The sequence below is a fragment of the Theropithecus gelada genome, chromosome 7b, assembly GCF_003255815.1.
Source record: "Theropithecus gelada isolate Dixy chromosome 7b, Tgel_1.0, whole genome shotgun sequence".
NCBI lineage: Eukaryota > Metazoa > Chordata > Mammalia > Primates > Cercopithecidae > Theropithecus > Theropithecus gelada.
The window spans coordinates 104,690,699-104,708,270 of NC_037675.1; the positions used below are offsets into that span (position 1 = coordinate 104,690,699).

At 49.8% G+C, this 17,572-nt stretch overlaps 1 pseudogene; it reads left to right on the forward strand.

Annotated features, from left to right (window-relative positions):
- Positions 1-224: 224 nt before the first annotated feature.
- The window catches only part of LOC112628424, a 36,720-nt pseudogene continuing 19,372 nt past the window's right edge, over positions 225-17,572 (forward strand).

Below are 17,572 nucleotides of genomic sequence, written 5' to 3' on the forward strand. Positions count from 1 at the left end.
CCCCCAGAGCAGCTCCTGTGGTCCAGGCAGGAGAGGGCCCGCCAGCCCTCACTGCGAGCAGGAGCTTTGGAAGTGTCTGCCTGTAGGGCATGGCCAGTCACTTCGCCCTTCCGTGCCTCAGTTTCCTCATCTGTAAAAAGGGGACCATGACCCTTTGGAGTTTCCTTCACCGTCCTTTACTGAGGAAGAGGGTGGGGTGGACACGGGGCAGCCATTTCAACCCCATGCAAGGGACACAGTGGGACCTGACTCTCATGATTCTGGCGTTGACCTGGAAGCTACGGCTGTGGACACAGGAGTTCTGGTTTGTGTTCAGAGACGGCCGCAGCTGCCAGGGAAGGGTGGGCCTCTCTGCTGCCAACCTGGGAAGGAGCAGAGTCCTGGAAGGAAAGAAGGGCACCTTGATAAAGGTTGCACAGAGGCTGGGGAGGGCCCCGAGGGGAGCCCTGTGGGCCTGAAGAAGGGTGTGGGCTTCAGAAGGGCCTGGGACAGCAGGGAGCTAGGGTGGGAAGGGGAGGCCCTTTCCCGTGAGTTCCATTCTTGGGGCCAAAGCGGATGGCATGAGGCCACGGTACAGTGAGAGAAAAGGAGGGAGAGGAGGGTCAGGGCCAGTGCGGTTTGGCGCGGAGACCCTCTGCCCAGCTCCTGGACCGGCCGGTCCCTGCGGCTGCGAGGTCCTGGCCTTGTTGAGCCACGTGGGGAGCGTGGGCCTTGGGCGGGCGAGTTCCCGCTCCTCTCCTCGGAGCACAGGGTCGGAGGAAGTGGGGGCAGCGCGACCCTCCCCTGCATGGGCCCCCGACCCTGGGCGAGCCTGGGGAGAGACGGGGCCTGAGCCCCAGGGGAAGCTGTCAGCGGGCCCTGGCACACATTCTCCCACGGGGGCGGGCTTAGGTCCCAAAGCGACCCTCAGCCTCGCGGCGGCCAGGCGGGCCGAGTCGTCGGAGCGCGGCGAGACCTGGGGCCAGGTGGGCGCCCCGGGCTGCGCCCACCCCTGGCAGAGGAGCGGGTTCAGGGCGCGAGGCCCCGGGCGAGGAGGAAGAGGGTGCGGGCGGCGCCCTGGAGGTTCCTGCTGTTCCTGCTTTTCGGGGCGGGGGCCCGCCGGGTCACTGTCCCGCCAGCGCTTGGATCTGCACCAGTATCTTCTCCAGGAAAATCCTCCGGAGAGGAGGATCTGTCCGGCGGCGAGGAGCGAGTCCCCCAACGCGGGGACAGGGCGGCCGGAGCGGGGCCTGGGCCAGCGCCTGCTGCCTTTGTGCAAGGACGGACCCCGGGCCGCCCAGGTTCCTGTGAGCAGGGGTTGAGCCGGGAGGACGCAGCCCCAGCGGATCACCGGGCGCCCCTGGCCTCCAGCGGTGGGAAGCAGCCGGCCAGAGCCGGCTCCGGGACTGACGCTCCCTGCAGGAGCCAGGAGCAAGCAAACAAGCAGCGTGGGTGCAGGCGCGGGGGACGGCCCGGGGTGCCTGCGGGTGAAGGGGCGGCTCGAAGGGTCAGTAGCTGGAGGCCCGGTCCTGAGGAGGTGCCTGGAGCAGACCCGGGCTGGGCGCTGCAGGGGAGGGAGGAGCTTGCGGAGGCCGGCGGGCGGGAACGGGGAGGAATTCCAGGTTTAGGCAAAGAAAGACGGCAGGGCTGGGGAAAAGGGATCGTGGACGGGAGACCCCGCAGGAGGAAGGAGGGGGCTGGTAAGCGGGCTCCTTCCAGCTATGGAGGGGGGTTGGAAGGGGCTGGAGACGTGATTTTCAACTCATGGGATTTATGGCTTGGAAAGAGCCCTCTGCCCTGCAGGGGCGCTGGGCTCCCTAGGGGAGAGATGAGGGCGGCAGCAAGGGCCCCACTGTACAGTGAGACGGGGCGAGCTCTCGGTGGCTGAAGGAAAGAGCAGCCCGAGGGAGCCAGGCTGCGGTGGGGCTGCTTCCAGGAACAGGGAGGGCCTGGGAGGGGAGAAAGGGCTGAGGAGGCGCTTGGTCAAGTTAAGGGGGAGAGGTCTGTCCGCACTCGCAGCTGTGCGCGGTGTCACCAAGCTGTTGTTCCCACAGTATTCTTTTTTATTTTTATTTGTTCCTTCTTTTCACGGGTGTTGACCCGAAGTATTTTCTGTCACGCCTGGCCACTCTGCCCTGGACCCTCAATCCCGCCGAATAGGACACATCTCCAGAACCCCAGCAGGAGCCAGCTGCAGGGCTGGCCTTAAAATCCTGCTTCAACAGCAGCTCCTGGAGGCCTGCTTCAGTGCAATCGGCCTAACCACGGCCTAACCACCAGGGCTCATCAAAGAGGCGGCCTGGATGTGTGGGACCTAAGCAAGATCAGTAAAGGGTTATCCCAATTTCAGACTTGCTCCCAGAAAGTCACTCTTGGGAGCTCTCTGTGGAATTGGGCCCCCTTCTTCTGGTAGTATGCTTTCAAAACTGACAGGGGTATGAAAGAAAAACTTATCCCGGAAAGAAAATTGGGTTGAACATTTATCATCTCATTTAAGTCTTGCAATGATGGCTATATGTATTTTTGCTAAATAAGTCTTCTATTAATCTTTTTTTAAAGTTTGAGATGTCTGCAGAATGGGCATGTGGTTCGTTAGAGTGGCCAATACCCCAGTGAGTGACAACACTTTGTGTGTGAGGCCATTGGCCGCCAGGCCATCTCACTCACTGCTTTGGGGGCATCATTTTGCACAGCCCCTGCAGAGGGTGATTTGGGCTCCTGGGTCACGCTGACAAATGCAGGAACCTGTGAGGCAGCCATTCCCCTTCCAGGAATGTACCGTATCCATGTTCTACCAGCTACGCAAAGCGACTTGAGTGCCAGACTAGTCACTTCAGTTACTGTAGCAAAATACTGGAAACTCCCTAAATGCCCATGGGCAGACACCAGGGAAATCACTGCAGCACGCCCAGACAATGGAGTACTATGTGGCAGTGAAAAAGAATAAGGAAGTTCTCTCTATTCTGATGTTGACATTCAGGACACATAATGTTAAGCAGAAAAAAGCACACTGCAGAGCAGAGTTTGTGGTGTGTGTGTGTGTGTGTGCGCACGTGCGTGCCTGCGGGGGGACAGGGTTGGATGGGGACAGAGGTTAGGAAGGAGCTGTTTGGCCGTATATCTGGTAACTTTTCATTATGAGCCATGTGAATGTGTTATACTATTAGCATTTTATAACTGAACATGTAACTGAGAAAATGAAAGTGGTGTTGCTGGAGATTGGAGGAGAGGGGAGGAAGATACTTTAGTGTCCGGAGGTAGGCTCGACCAGCCACGGCCAGCGCCTCCTTGAAGTGGGTTCATCAGCAACTTGTGACTTGGTGTGAAGCCAAGTTCAGCGCCAAGGTGCAGGCTGTAGTAACAGGCCTGGGTTTAACCAAGACTCTGGTTTTGCCAGGTGATCACTCAGGAGGATGATAGCTGAGCTGTGGGAGGGGCTTGCCAGGGAGAAGTCATACTGATGGGCTGTGGGGTCTCACTTCAGGGAGGGTGGGGGGCATGCACGAGGGGCTGAGGGACTGCAAGGCAGCACAGGGTCAGAGGATGGGAGTTCTGGGGGCAGCCAGAGACTGCTAGGTACAGCCACTGGAATCAGTGAATGCAGGGACGGGGACTCTGGTCACAGAGGAGGACCCTTGTAACTGAGGTTGTGGAGGCGCTGCAGTTACCGGTGAGGACACAATTGGAGTGTGACCCTGAGACTATGTGGCTGATATCGTCGGGAGCTGGGGGCTCAAGGAACTGGGAGGGGGCCTGTGGATGCTCATGGAGTGGTGGAGGGGGCAGTGGGCAGGGACTGATGTCCACTGAGAGTGGACAGGAGAGGCCCAGAGGTAAGCAGATGACCACAATGATGAGAAAAGCGGAGATGGCTGAGACGTGGCCTGCCCTGCAGTGTGCGTAGCCACTGCTCTTAAGGCCTCAGCCTCACCTGCTAGTGTCTGCCCCTGGCCTTAGGGAAGTGGACGGTCCCCAGATTTAGTGGCTGGATCAGGCTTGTGAGCTGCTGTGCCAGAGCCTCAGCTGGGAAGGTTGAGGCAGTGGTGACTCCAGGAGGAAAGGAGCCGGGGTGCCCTGATTCCCTGAGCCTTCCAGGTGGGTGATACAGCCACTGCCAGCAACGCTATTCAAAGGGGAAGGACGGGAGGCCATGCTAAAGTTCAGCCGCCTCATGTGGCCAGGCCCCTCTCTGCTCCAGGAGAGGCAACTGTGCCTCCAGACAAGCCCAGGTGGGTGGTACAGACAGACACGCCCAGGTGGGTGGTACAGACGGACACGCCCAGGTGGGTGGTGCAGACGGACACACCCAGGTGGGTGGTAGAGACGGATGCACCCAGGTGGGTGGTACAGACATTGAACCTGCTTAAAGGACTGCCGTGAATCAGGAGGTCGCTCCTCTACAGACAGTCATTGCTGCTGCAGACTCACCCGGAGGGCCTGGGACAATGCGATGTCGGGAGGATGCAGGGACGTTGTCAGCCAAGACCTCCATCCAGGACTCCATTCCCGCTGGGTGGGGGGCGCATTGGAGGATTGCTCCGGCTGCCCTGGAAGGCGGAACCCACAGCTTCTCTATCAGCTGCCCCTGGGCACACAGGTCTGGCAAGATCCCAGGGGAGGATCCTGGATGGTGGGAACTTTCAGGTTCAAGGGGGACCCCTGGAATAGTAGGTGTCCCATCTCCTAGGGCGCTAGCGTGGGTTGGGTCACATGGTGGTGGGAGAGGGCCGGCCGAGGGCACAAGTGCTTTTCAGGCTTCTGTTCATGTCACATTTGCTGATGTCCCATTGGTCAAAGCCAGTCATTCTACCAAGGTTCAAGGTTGGAGAAACTGGCTTCCTTGTGACAGGAGAAGCTGGAGTATAGTGTGACCCCCCAACCCCGGCCAACTCACCACAGCTGCCCTCTGATGGCAATTATTTACATCCCCCCCATGAAAAATATATTCACTTCCCTCTCAAACCCCCCAAAGTCTCCTCCCATTACGGACGATAGTTGCCGTTCACCATACTGTGACCTTCCATGGGACTGGATGTGAATGGAAAAGACACACTCAACACAGGGGACATGATGGGAACAGGACAGCCACTGCCAGCAATGCCATTCAAAGGGGAAGGATGAGAGGCCGTGCCAAAGTCCAGCCATCGCAGGTGGCCAGGCCCCTCCCTGCTCCAGGAGAGGCAACTGTGCCTCCGGATGAGCCCAGCTCTGCCCCCGGGGGTGCCCTCTAATCATCCGTCACTCTTGACAGCTCTTGGCTCCTCCACCTCTCCCCTGTGCTCCTGGCTCTGCCCTCTGAGGAGCCCTTTCTTTGCCATAACAAACAGTCCATGTTTGGAGCCCAGCAACCTTCTTGGTCTTTGTGTCAGTCAGGGCCTAGTCAAGAGGTGGGAACCACACAGCAACTTGAACAGGGAATGTTTACTATAAGGAGTTACTGACTGTAACAGGGGATTGGGGTTAACAAGGGACTGGCTACTGAGGAATAAAGAGAGCTCAAAATAAAGGAATGGGAGATCCCCTAGGTCGAGGCAGAGCTCCATGGAAGGAGCAGATCTGGAAGGGTGCCCATCCCCAGGATGGGGATGCAGGCCTTGGTGGAGAGGATGCAGCCTTGGCGACTTCAGCAGGTGCTCTGGAAAAACCTGCGGGAAAGAACCAGCTGAACCTGCTGGAAAGTCGCCTCCTGAGATGCCAGGTAAGCCATACACAGCCAGGTGCTGTGCCTCAAAACTTGCCGCAAAGCTACTTATGCAGAGCGCAGGAAGCCGTCCTGGGAGGCTGTGCAGGTGAGCAGCCAATGAACAAGTGAAAAGAAACCCCCTCCCTCCTTGATTGTCTCTCCAGCTCCCTCTACTCACAGTGCACAGCACCGTGCCAGCAGGCCAGAGGATTCCAGAATCCCAAGCAGGGTAGTGAAAGATGGGCTTGGGTCAGAGGCAGTAGATTGATAGCAGGCAGTTGCTTTCCACATGCACCCTTTTACACACATTTAACCTTTTCTAAAAATCCCAGTAAATGCAATACATGTGTCCTTCCCGCAAGTGAAGATGCATTCAGGCTGTCTCCAAAATGAGGAGACAGTGAGGACAAGGTGCCAATGGTTACTGTAGCCACTGCTGGCTCTGTTAATTACACCACAAATTCAACCACAGTCCACTGAATATCTTGTTACCTGAAAACAGAATGGTAACACTAACCTCCAAAAAAGTGTGTATACAATGCAGATGCCGGCTAGAGAAAACAGGAACATGGTTGGCATGTGCAAACAAACACGTACAGAAAACAAGCAAAGAAAACTAAGCAAAGATACTACAGTCCTTGCTTCTGTGACAGTCGGGAGACTTGATGCCCACGGTTCCTTCTCCCATCACTCATCCTGGATTTTCCCCACCCTCAGCTGGGACCTCAGCTAGTTGATCTTTACTTGATGAAACAACCAAAACTTTCATTTCAGAAGGTTCTGAGTCCTCAATTTTCCTGCCTTTCCATGGCTGGGGTAGTTTTTCATGAACCTTTTCTATTGGCCATGGAAGTAGTCAGAAGTGCCGCAGAGAATGAATGCCCTGATTTCCAGACATAGGAGCAGCTGCCTGGTCTCCCAGGAGAACCAGAATCTATCACTGCAGTCAAGAGAGCAATCATGTTTTAGGTCTTTTGGTGACATGACAGAATGAGCCCCAGATGGCCGGGTGGCAGCATCACCTTTCAATTTAAGGAAACCACTGCTGCGTCCCCTGGTTGAAGGATGTTCCTCTCTGAGACTAAGACCTTCACATTGGCAGAGCTCAAAGTTGCTGCGACAGGAAGCCAAAATCCCGCCAGTTGGTTGTTACTAGGTGTAACAGTGAGTGGATCCCCCTCACATCTGCTGGTTGCATGGAGTTCCTAATCAGGGAAAAGGAGTCAGGCTGGGGGGAACAGGAAAAGCAAAACAAACAAAAAACAGGTAAGCTGTAAGTCTGCCTTTCTACATGGCCCAGGACACACAGAGCCCTCCTATGCAAATAACTCACAATCTTCCTGTGCCCAGCTTATCACCAGACCCTCGGCTGATAGACAACTGTAAGTTAGCTAACTGCAACCTTGGCATTGTCCGTACTGCTCGGGGCCCTCTCCAGCACAAGCACTGTTCTATAAAATCCCCCACGAGTCTTTGTCTCCTTGCAGTCAGCTCCCCTTTGGCTGATCTGCCCATTGCTTTCTTGCGATGTATTTTCCTACGTTCTCTAATAAGCCTGCCCGTCTTTACCTACAACTCTCTTGATAAATTCCTTTATTGCATGCGCCACTGCTCCTAGTTAGTCACTACCTGTGACAGCTTGGTTCCTGGAGCTATGCATTTTGGCCATAAGGGAAATAGAACCATGTGGTAGTCCCTGATTCATAGCGTATATGGAATCCTGTAAAATAGAGTCCATCCTTCCTAGGTACTGCCACTCAGTCTTTTGCTGAGGCTAGCTCCTTCTGGGTGATAGAGTAATCGGTAAGACCAGTGGATTCCACGGCCACAAGCCACTGTGGCATTTCCTTGGCAGTGAAATGGGTTCCTTCGTCAGAAGCAGCCCTACGTGGAAGCCATGATGGTAGAAGGCATCACGTGAGGCTACGAGCAGCAGTGCTGCAGAAACACCCTGGGCGAGGGAGGCAAAGTGTGTCCCTTCCAGGAAGGTTAGTCCGTGTCCCCTCCATGGTGGAAGAGACCAGGATCCACCTGCTACCAGATGCTGGCTGCTTTCTGTCGGGGAAGGTGCCACTGGGCACTCAGTGCCGCTCTCTGGGGCTGTGAGAGGGTTGCCAGCAGTGAGATTAGTCAGACCAGCCTGAAGAGATGAGCCCATGTTGCTGGGCCCATGCATAGCCTCCATCTTGGTCACCATAAATACGTTGTTTCTGGGTTCATGGAAAAAGCACTGGTGTGGCTAGGGAATTATGTCCCCCCAAATTCATCTTAGAGTCCTAACTCCCAGTACCGAGGAAGGTGGCCCTATTTGGAGCTAGGGTGTTCACAGAGGTAATCAGGTTACAATGAGGTCATTGGGTGGCTCTAATCCAATAGGACTGGTGTCCTAAAAAGGGGAAATTTGGAGACCGACACAGGGAGAACGCCGTGTGAGGATGGAGATAGACATCAGGGTGCTGCTCCTGTCAGAGGCGTTCCAACCAGAGTGACTCCATCTTGAATAGGGGCTGGGAAAAATGAGGCTGGGGCCTGCTGGGCTGCATTCCCAGGAAGTTAGGGATTGTTAGTCACAACAGTTTACGGTTGAGGGAGCAGATTAATAATGTTTACTAACAGACCCGGAGTGTCCTGATGTCCCAGTATCTTGAGAACGCAAGCATTCTTAGTTTAAGAAGTTTTGTTTTAAAGATAATAATATCGGGCCGGGCGTGGTGGCTCATGCCTGTAATCCCAGCACTTTGGGAGGCCGAAGCGGGTGGATCACGAGGTCAGGAGATCGAGACCATCCTGGCTAACACAGTGAAACCCCGTCTCCACTAAAAATACAAAAAATTAGCCGGGCATGGCGGCGGGTGCCTGTAGTCCCAGCTGCTGGGGAGGCTGAGACAGCAGAATACTGTGAACCCGGGAGGCGGAGCTTGCAGTGAGCTGAGATCACGCCACCACACTCCAGCCTGGGTGACAGAGCAAGACTGCATCTCAAAAAAAAAAAATAATAATAATAATAATATCGATTATTGTGAAATATGGTAATTACAAAGACTAACCCTTTATCACAAACCCTTGTAGTAAAGCACTTCTCATGTGATTTTCCTGTCTTAAACAAGCATTGTGCTTAGGCTGGGCATGGTCCTCCTTTTACTTTAAGGAATGCCCTACTCTGTCTACGGAGTAGTCGTCCTTTTTTTTCTCTTAAAAAATATGTATATATATTTTGGGGGCTCTATTTTATAGGATACTATATATACTATATATAGGATACTATATATATATGTCTTTTGTCTTATAAGTACCGTGCGCTAACTGATTGCGCCACTGGAGCCACTATATATGTCTTTTGTATATATGTTTGTGTTACAGGCCAAAAGAATGAGGGTCGTGATCAACTCGGTATACCACTGGAGGCTATATGAGTAAACAGCAAACTGTTTCTCATAAATGCAGAATGTTGGCAAACTGACAAACTGTGTCTGCCACCCAGAAGGGACGCTGAGGGCAGTCACGCCGCAAACACAGTATTTCTTGTGATTAGGTACATCTGAAGCCTGTTAGTAATAATATGAACCTGTTATCAATTGAGCAGCCAACCAATCGTTACCTCCTCCTCCCTGCTCTTGCTGCCCAATAAATACGAAGGGCTGCGGAAGCTCAGGGGCTGCCTTTGCTCACTAGAAGCTCTCTTATTCCTCCCCTGGACAGTTCCTTTAAAATAGTTTCTTTTGTCTTTTCATTTCTACGTTTGTCCCTTCCTTCAGTCTTGTAATGATGGTCTCAAGTAGTAACAGTAGTAACTGTTGTAGGGATGGTTTCAAGTAGTAACCATGGCAGTCAGCCACATATTTGTATATATATATTTACAGGATACAAATTATATATATATATATATTTTTTTTTTTTTTTAAGACACAGTCTCACTCTGTTGCTCAGGCTTGAGTGCAGTGGCGTGATCTTGGCTCACTGCAACTTTGCCTCCCAGGTTCAAGCAATTCTTGCCTCTGCCTGGCGAGTAGCTGGGACTACAGGCACACACCACCACACCCTGCTAATTTTTGTACTTTTAGTAGAGACGGGATTTCACCACGTTGGCCAGGCTGGTCTTGAACTCCTGATCTCGGGTGATCTGTCTGCCTTGGCTTCCCAAAGTGCTGGGATTACAGGCGTGAGCCACCGGGCCTGGTCAAAAAGCAAAAACAAAAACAAAACAAAACATATATATAGATAGATAGATAGATTAAAAAAACAGGCATGAGCCACTGGGCCTGGCTAAAAATATATATATATTTTATAGCGACAGGGTCTTACTATGTTGTCCAGGGTAGTCTCAAACTCCTGGGCTCAAGCAATCCTCCTGCCTTAGCCTCCCAACATGCTGGAATTATAGGCATGAGCCACCATGCCCACCCAGGAGTAGCTATTCTTTCATTCCTTTACTTTCTTAATAAATCTGCAGCCAGGTGTGGTGGCTCACACCTGTAATCCCAGCACTTTGGAAGGTCAAGGTGGGTAGATCGTGTGAGTCCAGGAGTTTGAGACCAGCCTGGGCAACATGGTGAAACTTGTCTCTGTGAAAAATTAAAAACAAATTAGCCAAGCATGGTGGTGTGTGCCTGTAGTCTCAGAGGAGGTGGGAGGATCACCTGAACCTGGGAGGTGGAGGTTGCAGTGAGCTGAGATCACGCCACTGCACTCCAGTCTGGGTGACAGAGTGACAGAGTGAGACCCTATCTCAAAAGATAAAATAAATAAAATAATTTATTTTAAAAAAAACTTGCTTTCACTTTGCACCTTCTAACTGACATATGTTTTATTAAAGCTTCTAGAGGACATGCTGTTTCTTATCAGATCCAATTAGTTTTACATCACCAATGCAGGGGGCCAGTATAGTGGTGTGTGGAATGTTAAATAATAAATATCAGTTTGGCCGGGCGTGGTGGCTCACGACTGTAATCCCAGCATTTTGGGAGGCCAAGGCGGGCGGATCACCTGAGGTCAGGAGTTTGAGAACAGCCTGGCCAACATGGTGAAACCCCGTCTCTACTAAAAATACAAAATTAGCCAGGTGTGATGGCCAAGCCTGTAATCCCAGCTACTCGGGAGGCTGAGACAGGAGGATCACTTGAATCCAGGAGGTGGAGGCTGTAGTGAGCCAAGATCCTGCCACTGCACTCCCGCTTGGGTGATAGAATGAGACTCTGTAAATAAACAAATAAAGATCAAGTCGTAGAGATGGAAAGTAGAATGGGGTTGCCGAGGGTTGGGGACAATGGGAATTTCTTGTATGATGGGTGCAGAGCTCTAGTTTTGCAAGGTGAAAGGAATTCTGAAGACGGGTGGTGGTGATGGTTGCATGACAATGTGAGTGTGCTGACTGCCACTGAAGTGTAGACCTAAAAATGGTTAAAATCGTAAGTTTTATGTTCTGTATGTTTCACCACTGAAGTGTAGACCTAAAAATGTTTAAAATTGCGAGTTTTATGTTCTGTATGTTTCACCACAATTTAATAAATAAATACAAAGTATAAAGGAAAAAAGGAACCGAAGCCTAGATTAAAACAAAGGATTTTCGTGCTATTTGACTACATTTTAGAAAGCAGTGTGTTAGGACCTTGATACTGTAAGAATGGTTAAGATATTAGCCACATGGGCACCACCTGGAAAGGTTTTAGAAAGTCAGAATGCCCGCCTCAGCTGGGTGTGGTGGCTCAGGCTGTAATCTCAGCACCTTGTGAGACCAAGGCAGGCAGGTTGCTTAAGTCCAGGAGTTCAAGATCAGCCTGGGAAACACAGTGAGAGCTCATCTCTACAAAAAATTAAAAAGTTAGCCAGGCATGGTGGTGTGTACCTGTAGTGGGAGGCTGAAATGGGAGGATCACTTGAGCCCAGGAAGTGAAGGCTGCAGTGAGCTGAGATGGTGCCACTGCGCTCTAGCCCGGGTGGCAGAGTGAGACCCTGTCTCAATCAATCAATCAATCAATCAATCAATCAAAAGAATGCCTTCCTCAGACCTACGACATCAGAGTTTGCAATTGTACCATCCCCAGGTGACTCATACAAATTCAATAGTTCTCTGAGCTTTTTCTGAAGTATAAGGTACAAACAATAAAGCTTACTTAAATACAAAATAAAAGATAACAAAGCCCTTTCAGCTGGAACCGCCATTTTCCAAAAGTTCGCCAAAATGACGAACGCAAAGGGAAAGAGGAGAGGCACGTTTTCCAGGCCTTTTGGAAACCGTGGAATTGTTCCTTTGGCCACGTATATGTGAATCTGTAAGAAAGGTGACACTGTAGACATCAAGGGAATGGGAACTGTTCAAAAAGGAAGCCCCACAAGTGTCACCATGGCAAAGCTGGAAGAGTCCACAGTGTTCCCCAGCATGCTGCTGGCATTGCTGTAGACAAACAAGTTAAGGGCAAGACTCCTGCCAAGGGAACTAATGTGCGTATTGAGCAGATGAAGCACTCTAAGAGCCGAGACAGCTTCCTGAAACGCGTGAGGAAAATGATCAGAAAAAGAAAGAAGCCACAGAGAAAGGTACCTGGGCCGGGCGAGGTGACTTGCTTGCGCCTGTAATCCCAGCACTTTGGGAGGCTGAGGTGGGTGGATCACCTGAGGTCAGGAGTTCGAGACCAGCCTGGCTAACATGGTGACACCCCGTCTCTACTAAAAATACAAAAAATTAGCTTGGCATGGTGGCACACACCTGTAATCCCAGCTACTCAGGAGGCTGAGGCAGGAGAATCACTTGAACCCAGGAGGTGGAGGTTGCAGTGAGCTGAGATCATGCCATTGCATTCCAGCCTGAGCAACAAGAGGGAAACTCCATCTCAAAAAAAAAAAAAAAAAAAAGAGAAAGGTACCTGGGTTCAACTGAAGCTTCAGCCTGCTCCACCCAGAGAGGCACACTTTGTGAGAACCAGCGGGAAGGAGCCTGAGCTGCTGGAACCCATGCCCTATGAATTCATGGCATAATAGGTGTTAAAAAAAAAAAAGACCTCTGGCTGTAAAATAAAAAAATAAAGTAAAAAATAAAAAACCAAAGGTATCTGTGGACTATATTATAGCAGAGGCCAGGATTCATGTAGTTAAGACATGAAAGTGTACTGTTGGCCCTGCCAGGTAAAAGCAAATTGTTTTTGCAAATTAGTATGGAAATAAGGCATTAGCTAGGCCAAGAGCTGCATACCAAGTGCCAGGGACCAGGTGGATTTGCACCAGTAAAAGTGCTACATCTGGGACAGCAGCCATGAGTGGAGTCGGCCACCTGATCACATTTATTACAGGTCAGTCATTCTCCAAGGTTTGTCCAGCATCTGCACAGGTTGAGCTGGTGGGTTTTATGGTATGGGAATGTGATAGCCACGTCTCTGCTTCTTTCAAGGCTCTAGTGGTGGCATTAATCTCTGCAATTACCTAGGGATGCAGTCAAGGCCAGGATGAGAGGGAAGCTAGTGAGGCACGAGGGCACAGCATGGAAGGATCTCAGGATGATGCCAGAGCTGAGCCTGCACTTACATTCTGTGCCCAAGAGGCCTTACTGTTTTTTTGTTTTTTTGTTTTTTTTTTTTTTTGGGACAGTCTCACTCTGTCGCCCAGGCTGGAGTGCAGTGATGCAATCGTAGTTCACTGTAACTGTGAACTCCTGGGCTCAACAATCCTCCCTCCTCAATCTCCAGAGTAGCTAGGACTACAGGCCTGTGCCTCATTGACCAGCTAATGAAAACAATTATTGTAGAAATGCGGTCTTGCCATATGGCCCTGGCTGGTCTCAAACGCCTGGCCTCAAACAATGTTCCTGCTTCAGCCTCCCAAAGCACTGGGATTACGGGTATGAGCCACCATGCCAGGCCAATGTGTTACTCCTAAGGAGACCCTCACTCCAAGGCAGTGTAAGTGCAGTGTTGGAATCTGACACATTAATTCACTGTTGGTGGGACTATAACCTAGCACAAACTTTACAGAAGGCATTTGATTGTTTATTTTAAAAAAATTAATTCTGGCTGGGCACGGTGGCTCACGCCTGTAATCCCAGCACTTTGGGAGGCCGAGGTGGGTGGATCACGAGGTCAGGAGTTTGACACCAGCCTGACCAACATGGTGAAACCCCGTCTCTACTAAAAATACAAAATTAGCTGGGTGTGGTGGCGGGTGCCTGTAATCCCAGCTATTCGGGAGGCTGAGGCAGGAGAATTATTTGAATCCAGAGGCAGAGATTGCAGTGAGCCGAGATTGTGCCATTGCACTCTAGCCTGGGTGACAGGGTGAGACTCCATCTCAAAAAAAAAAAAAAAAAAAAAAAAAAAATTAATTCCAAGGTTTCAAATTGTCACTTCTCACAAATTTGTTTCTTTCTGTGAATTTTAAATTCTTGATTTACATTTTTGCCAGAGTAGTACATCAACATAGTTTCAAAAATCAAATAACAGCTCTAGAACTTATATTACAATGTCCATCCTGCACCCCCTGCCACCACCACCTCAGGCCACCCCTTTCACCTCTACCTGTGTCTCTGGTCCTTCTTGAGTTTTAGTTTTGAATGTTCTATATTGAGTTGTTACTATGTAGGTCTTGAACAATTCTTTTAAAACATATTAACAGAGCTTTTCAAAGTTTTAGGCAATATCGTGAATCAGACCCTTTCCCCCTAAAAATTATCTAACTAGGTTCTCAGTGTAAAATGTAAACCTACTGAGTTTTTCATATTTATATTATAATCAGTGACCTTTCCAGATTGTGGCATTTGTTCTAAGAGACTTTTGGTTTAGTCTCTGATTTTCTGGGTGAACAATCCTGTCATTTGGGAGATTATACATTCATATACGCACTGTGTCACATCTGCATAAGACACATGTGCCCTGTCTAATGGCACATATGAGATGCGTATAAACTGCTGGTATACAATCAATTGTTTGTTAGGGGTGCCAACAAATGACCTACCGAGGCACAACCTGAGGGAGGCAGGCAGGCGAAGATCAAATATAATCATCATTCCTGAAAAAACCACTGTGAAGAATGTGGCTGCCATCTGCAGGCCACGGCTGCCCCATGTGAGCGCCACCAGCGACAGACAGATGCTTTGACCCAGACGTGGGCAGCAGAGCTTCCCCCAGGGAGACATAAGAAGGAGAAACACGGAATAAGTTTAACAAGTTAAAGCACAAGAGAAATGGGCTTCATACCGTCACCCGTCTGCCAGTCAGATGAGTTCCCCTTCGCCTGGGATAGGGGTTGGAAAGGGAGAGAGAGATGAGGCCAGTCACGGCTCTGGAGGATCCTACACAGGGACAAAGCTTGCCGCCACCCGCTCTGCCCATGGGCTTCCCCTCCACATGGCATCTTGGAGCAATTCCTGTTTTTCTTTCTCTATCTCTTTTCTGTTTTTGAAAGCAGCTTACAGTACTCCATTGTTTGGGTGCCGCGCGATGACTTCCCTGCTGTCTGCTCATGGGCATTCGGGGAGTTTCCAGTATTTTGCTACTACAATAGAAATGACTTAGCCCAGCACTGAAGTCACTTTGTGAGTTTTTCCTGCTTGTGTGTTTTGTGCTTTGTGGTTTTTTTATGAGTTGGAGTCTTGCTCTGTCGCCCAGGCCGGAGTGCAATGGTGCAATCTCAGCTCACTGCAACCTCTGCCCTCTGGGTTCAAGCGATTTTCCTGCCTCAGCCTCTTGAGTAGCTGGGACTACAGGCGCCTGCCACCACGCCCGGCTAATTTTTGTATTTTTAGTAGAGATGGGGTTTTACCATGTTGGCCAGGCTGGTCTCAAACTCTTGGCCTTAAGTAATCCGCCTGCCTTGGCCTCCCAAAGTGCTGGGATTACAGGCGTCAGCCACTGCACCTGGCCACTTTGCAAAGCTAAAAATGAATAAGATACATTCCTGGAAGGGGAATGGCTGACTCACAGGTTCCTGCATTTGTCAGCCTGACCCATGAGCCCAAATCACCCTCCGCAGGGACTGTGCAAATTATGTTCCCAAAGCAGTGAGTGAGATGGCCTGGCGGCCGACAGCCTTCCCATTATAAATGTTAACTATTCAACTAAGATCAGATGGTACCTGGAGATGGGGGAGCAGGGAAGGATGAGAGGGATGGGTCACCCAGGGGCATGGTGAATCCTTTGGTGGTGGTGGATATGCTCATTATGCTGATTGTTGTGATACTCTCACAAGTATATACACATATGCAAATTAATTAAACACATACTTTAAATATGTGCAGCTTATTGCATGTCAGTTATATCTCAATAAAGCTGTTTAAAAATCATAAAACATTAGTTTTTTGGTCCCCATCAGATTGTCAAAAAAAATAAACAAACAAGGTAATTGCCTCTAGTCCTGACAACTTGTAAGGAAGCCAGCTCCCTATCCGTGAAAGAATGAATTGGCATATGTTTTTTGGAATTAATTTTTGAAGTCTTCATTTAAAAAGTGTTTCTGTTCTTTGTGGAAGGAAAATTATATTGCTCCTCCTTCAGCTGTTGTAACTAAGATCCTATTAATGCATTTCATTTTTGACTGGGTAAAACCGAATTCCATGGGTTTGCTTTTTGCTTCTCAGGCAACTAATGAATTTTCAGATCTTGTCCTTAAAAATGAAAATGTGTATCAACGAAAAAAATCTAAGACAGGGTTAAAGATTTCTCCTTTCCCCTGAAATCGTGGAGGAGAGATATTCTAAATGATAAAGGCTGATCAAATGATTTGATGGATAAGGTGTGGAATTAAGACCATTTACAAGAGTATAAATCTTGTTTTCCCGTGGGAAATTAGGACTTGTGTAAAATTAGTAACTGTTATCAACTTTCCAATTTCTCGATTACCATGAACTCTTATTGAAACAGAAGAGCTTTGTAATGTTTCTAAAGCTTTAGAATTTGAGGCCACGGTTTTTGAAAATAACTTCAAATAAAAACCTGGAATTGTGGCTGGGTGTGGTGGCCCACACCTGTAATCCCAGCACTTTGGGAGGCCGAGACGGGTGGATCACCTGAGGTGAGGAGTTTGAGAAACCCTGAACTCCTTTAGTAGAGAAACCCCATCTCTCCTAAAAATACAAAATGAGCTGGGTGTGCTGGCAGGCGCCTGTAATCCCAGCTACATGGGAGGCTGAGACAGGAGAATCACTGGAACCCAGAAGGCAGAGGCTGCAATGAGCCAAGATCACGCCATGGCACTCCAGCCTGGGCAAGACAGAACGAGACTCTGTCTCAAAACAAACAAACAAACAAACAAAAAAACCCTGGGATTCTGCTTGGTTGTCTTGATAACCTGCTGCCTTAGTAGCCCTGTTATAATTACATTTCTGGATTCTTAAGCCATACAGGTCCCTGGGAGAGTCCTCAGACAAACGAGATGGTTTGCATCTCTGCTAAATTTTTTTTACCTTAGTAAAGAGATTTCTTATCCTAGGCCGGGTGCGGTGGCTCACGCCTGTAATCCCAGCACTTTGGGAGGCCGAGGTGGGTGGATCACCTGAGGCCGGGAGTTCGAGACCAGCCTGATCAACATGGAGAAATCCCATCTCTACTAAAAATACAAAATTAGCCGTGCATGGTGGCGCATGCCTGTAATCCCAGCAGGAAAATCGCTTGAACCCAGGAGGTTGTGGTGAGCTGAGATTGTGCCATTGCACTCCAGCCTAGGCAGCAAGAGCAAAACTCTGTCTCAAAAAAAAAAAAAAAAAAAAAGATTTCATATCTTAATAAAGAGATATTGAACAGGATCTTTGAGGTAATTCTACTTGTAGGGAATGTATGTTATCAGAAATATTAGGACAAACCTGTCATTATTCATACAAGGATTCTCATTGTAGGGAAAACTAGAAACTCCCAAACTATCCAGCAAGAGGGAAAGGGGAAAACAATTATGCTACACAATGCAGTGTGGCCATTCAAACAAGGAGGCAGATCT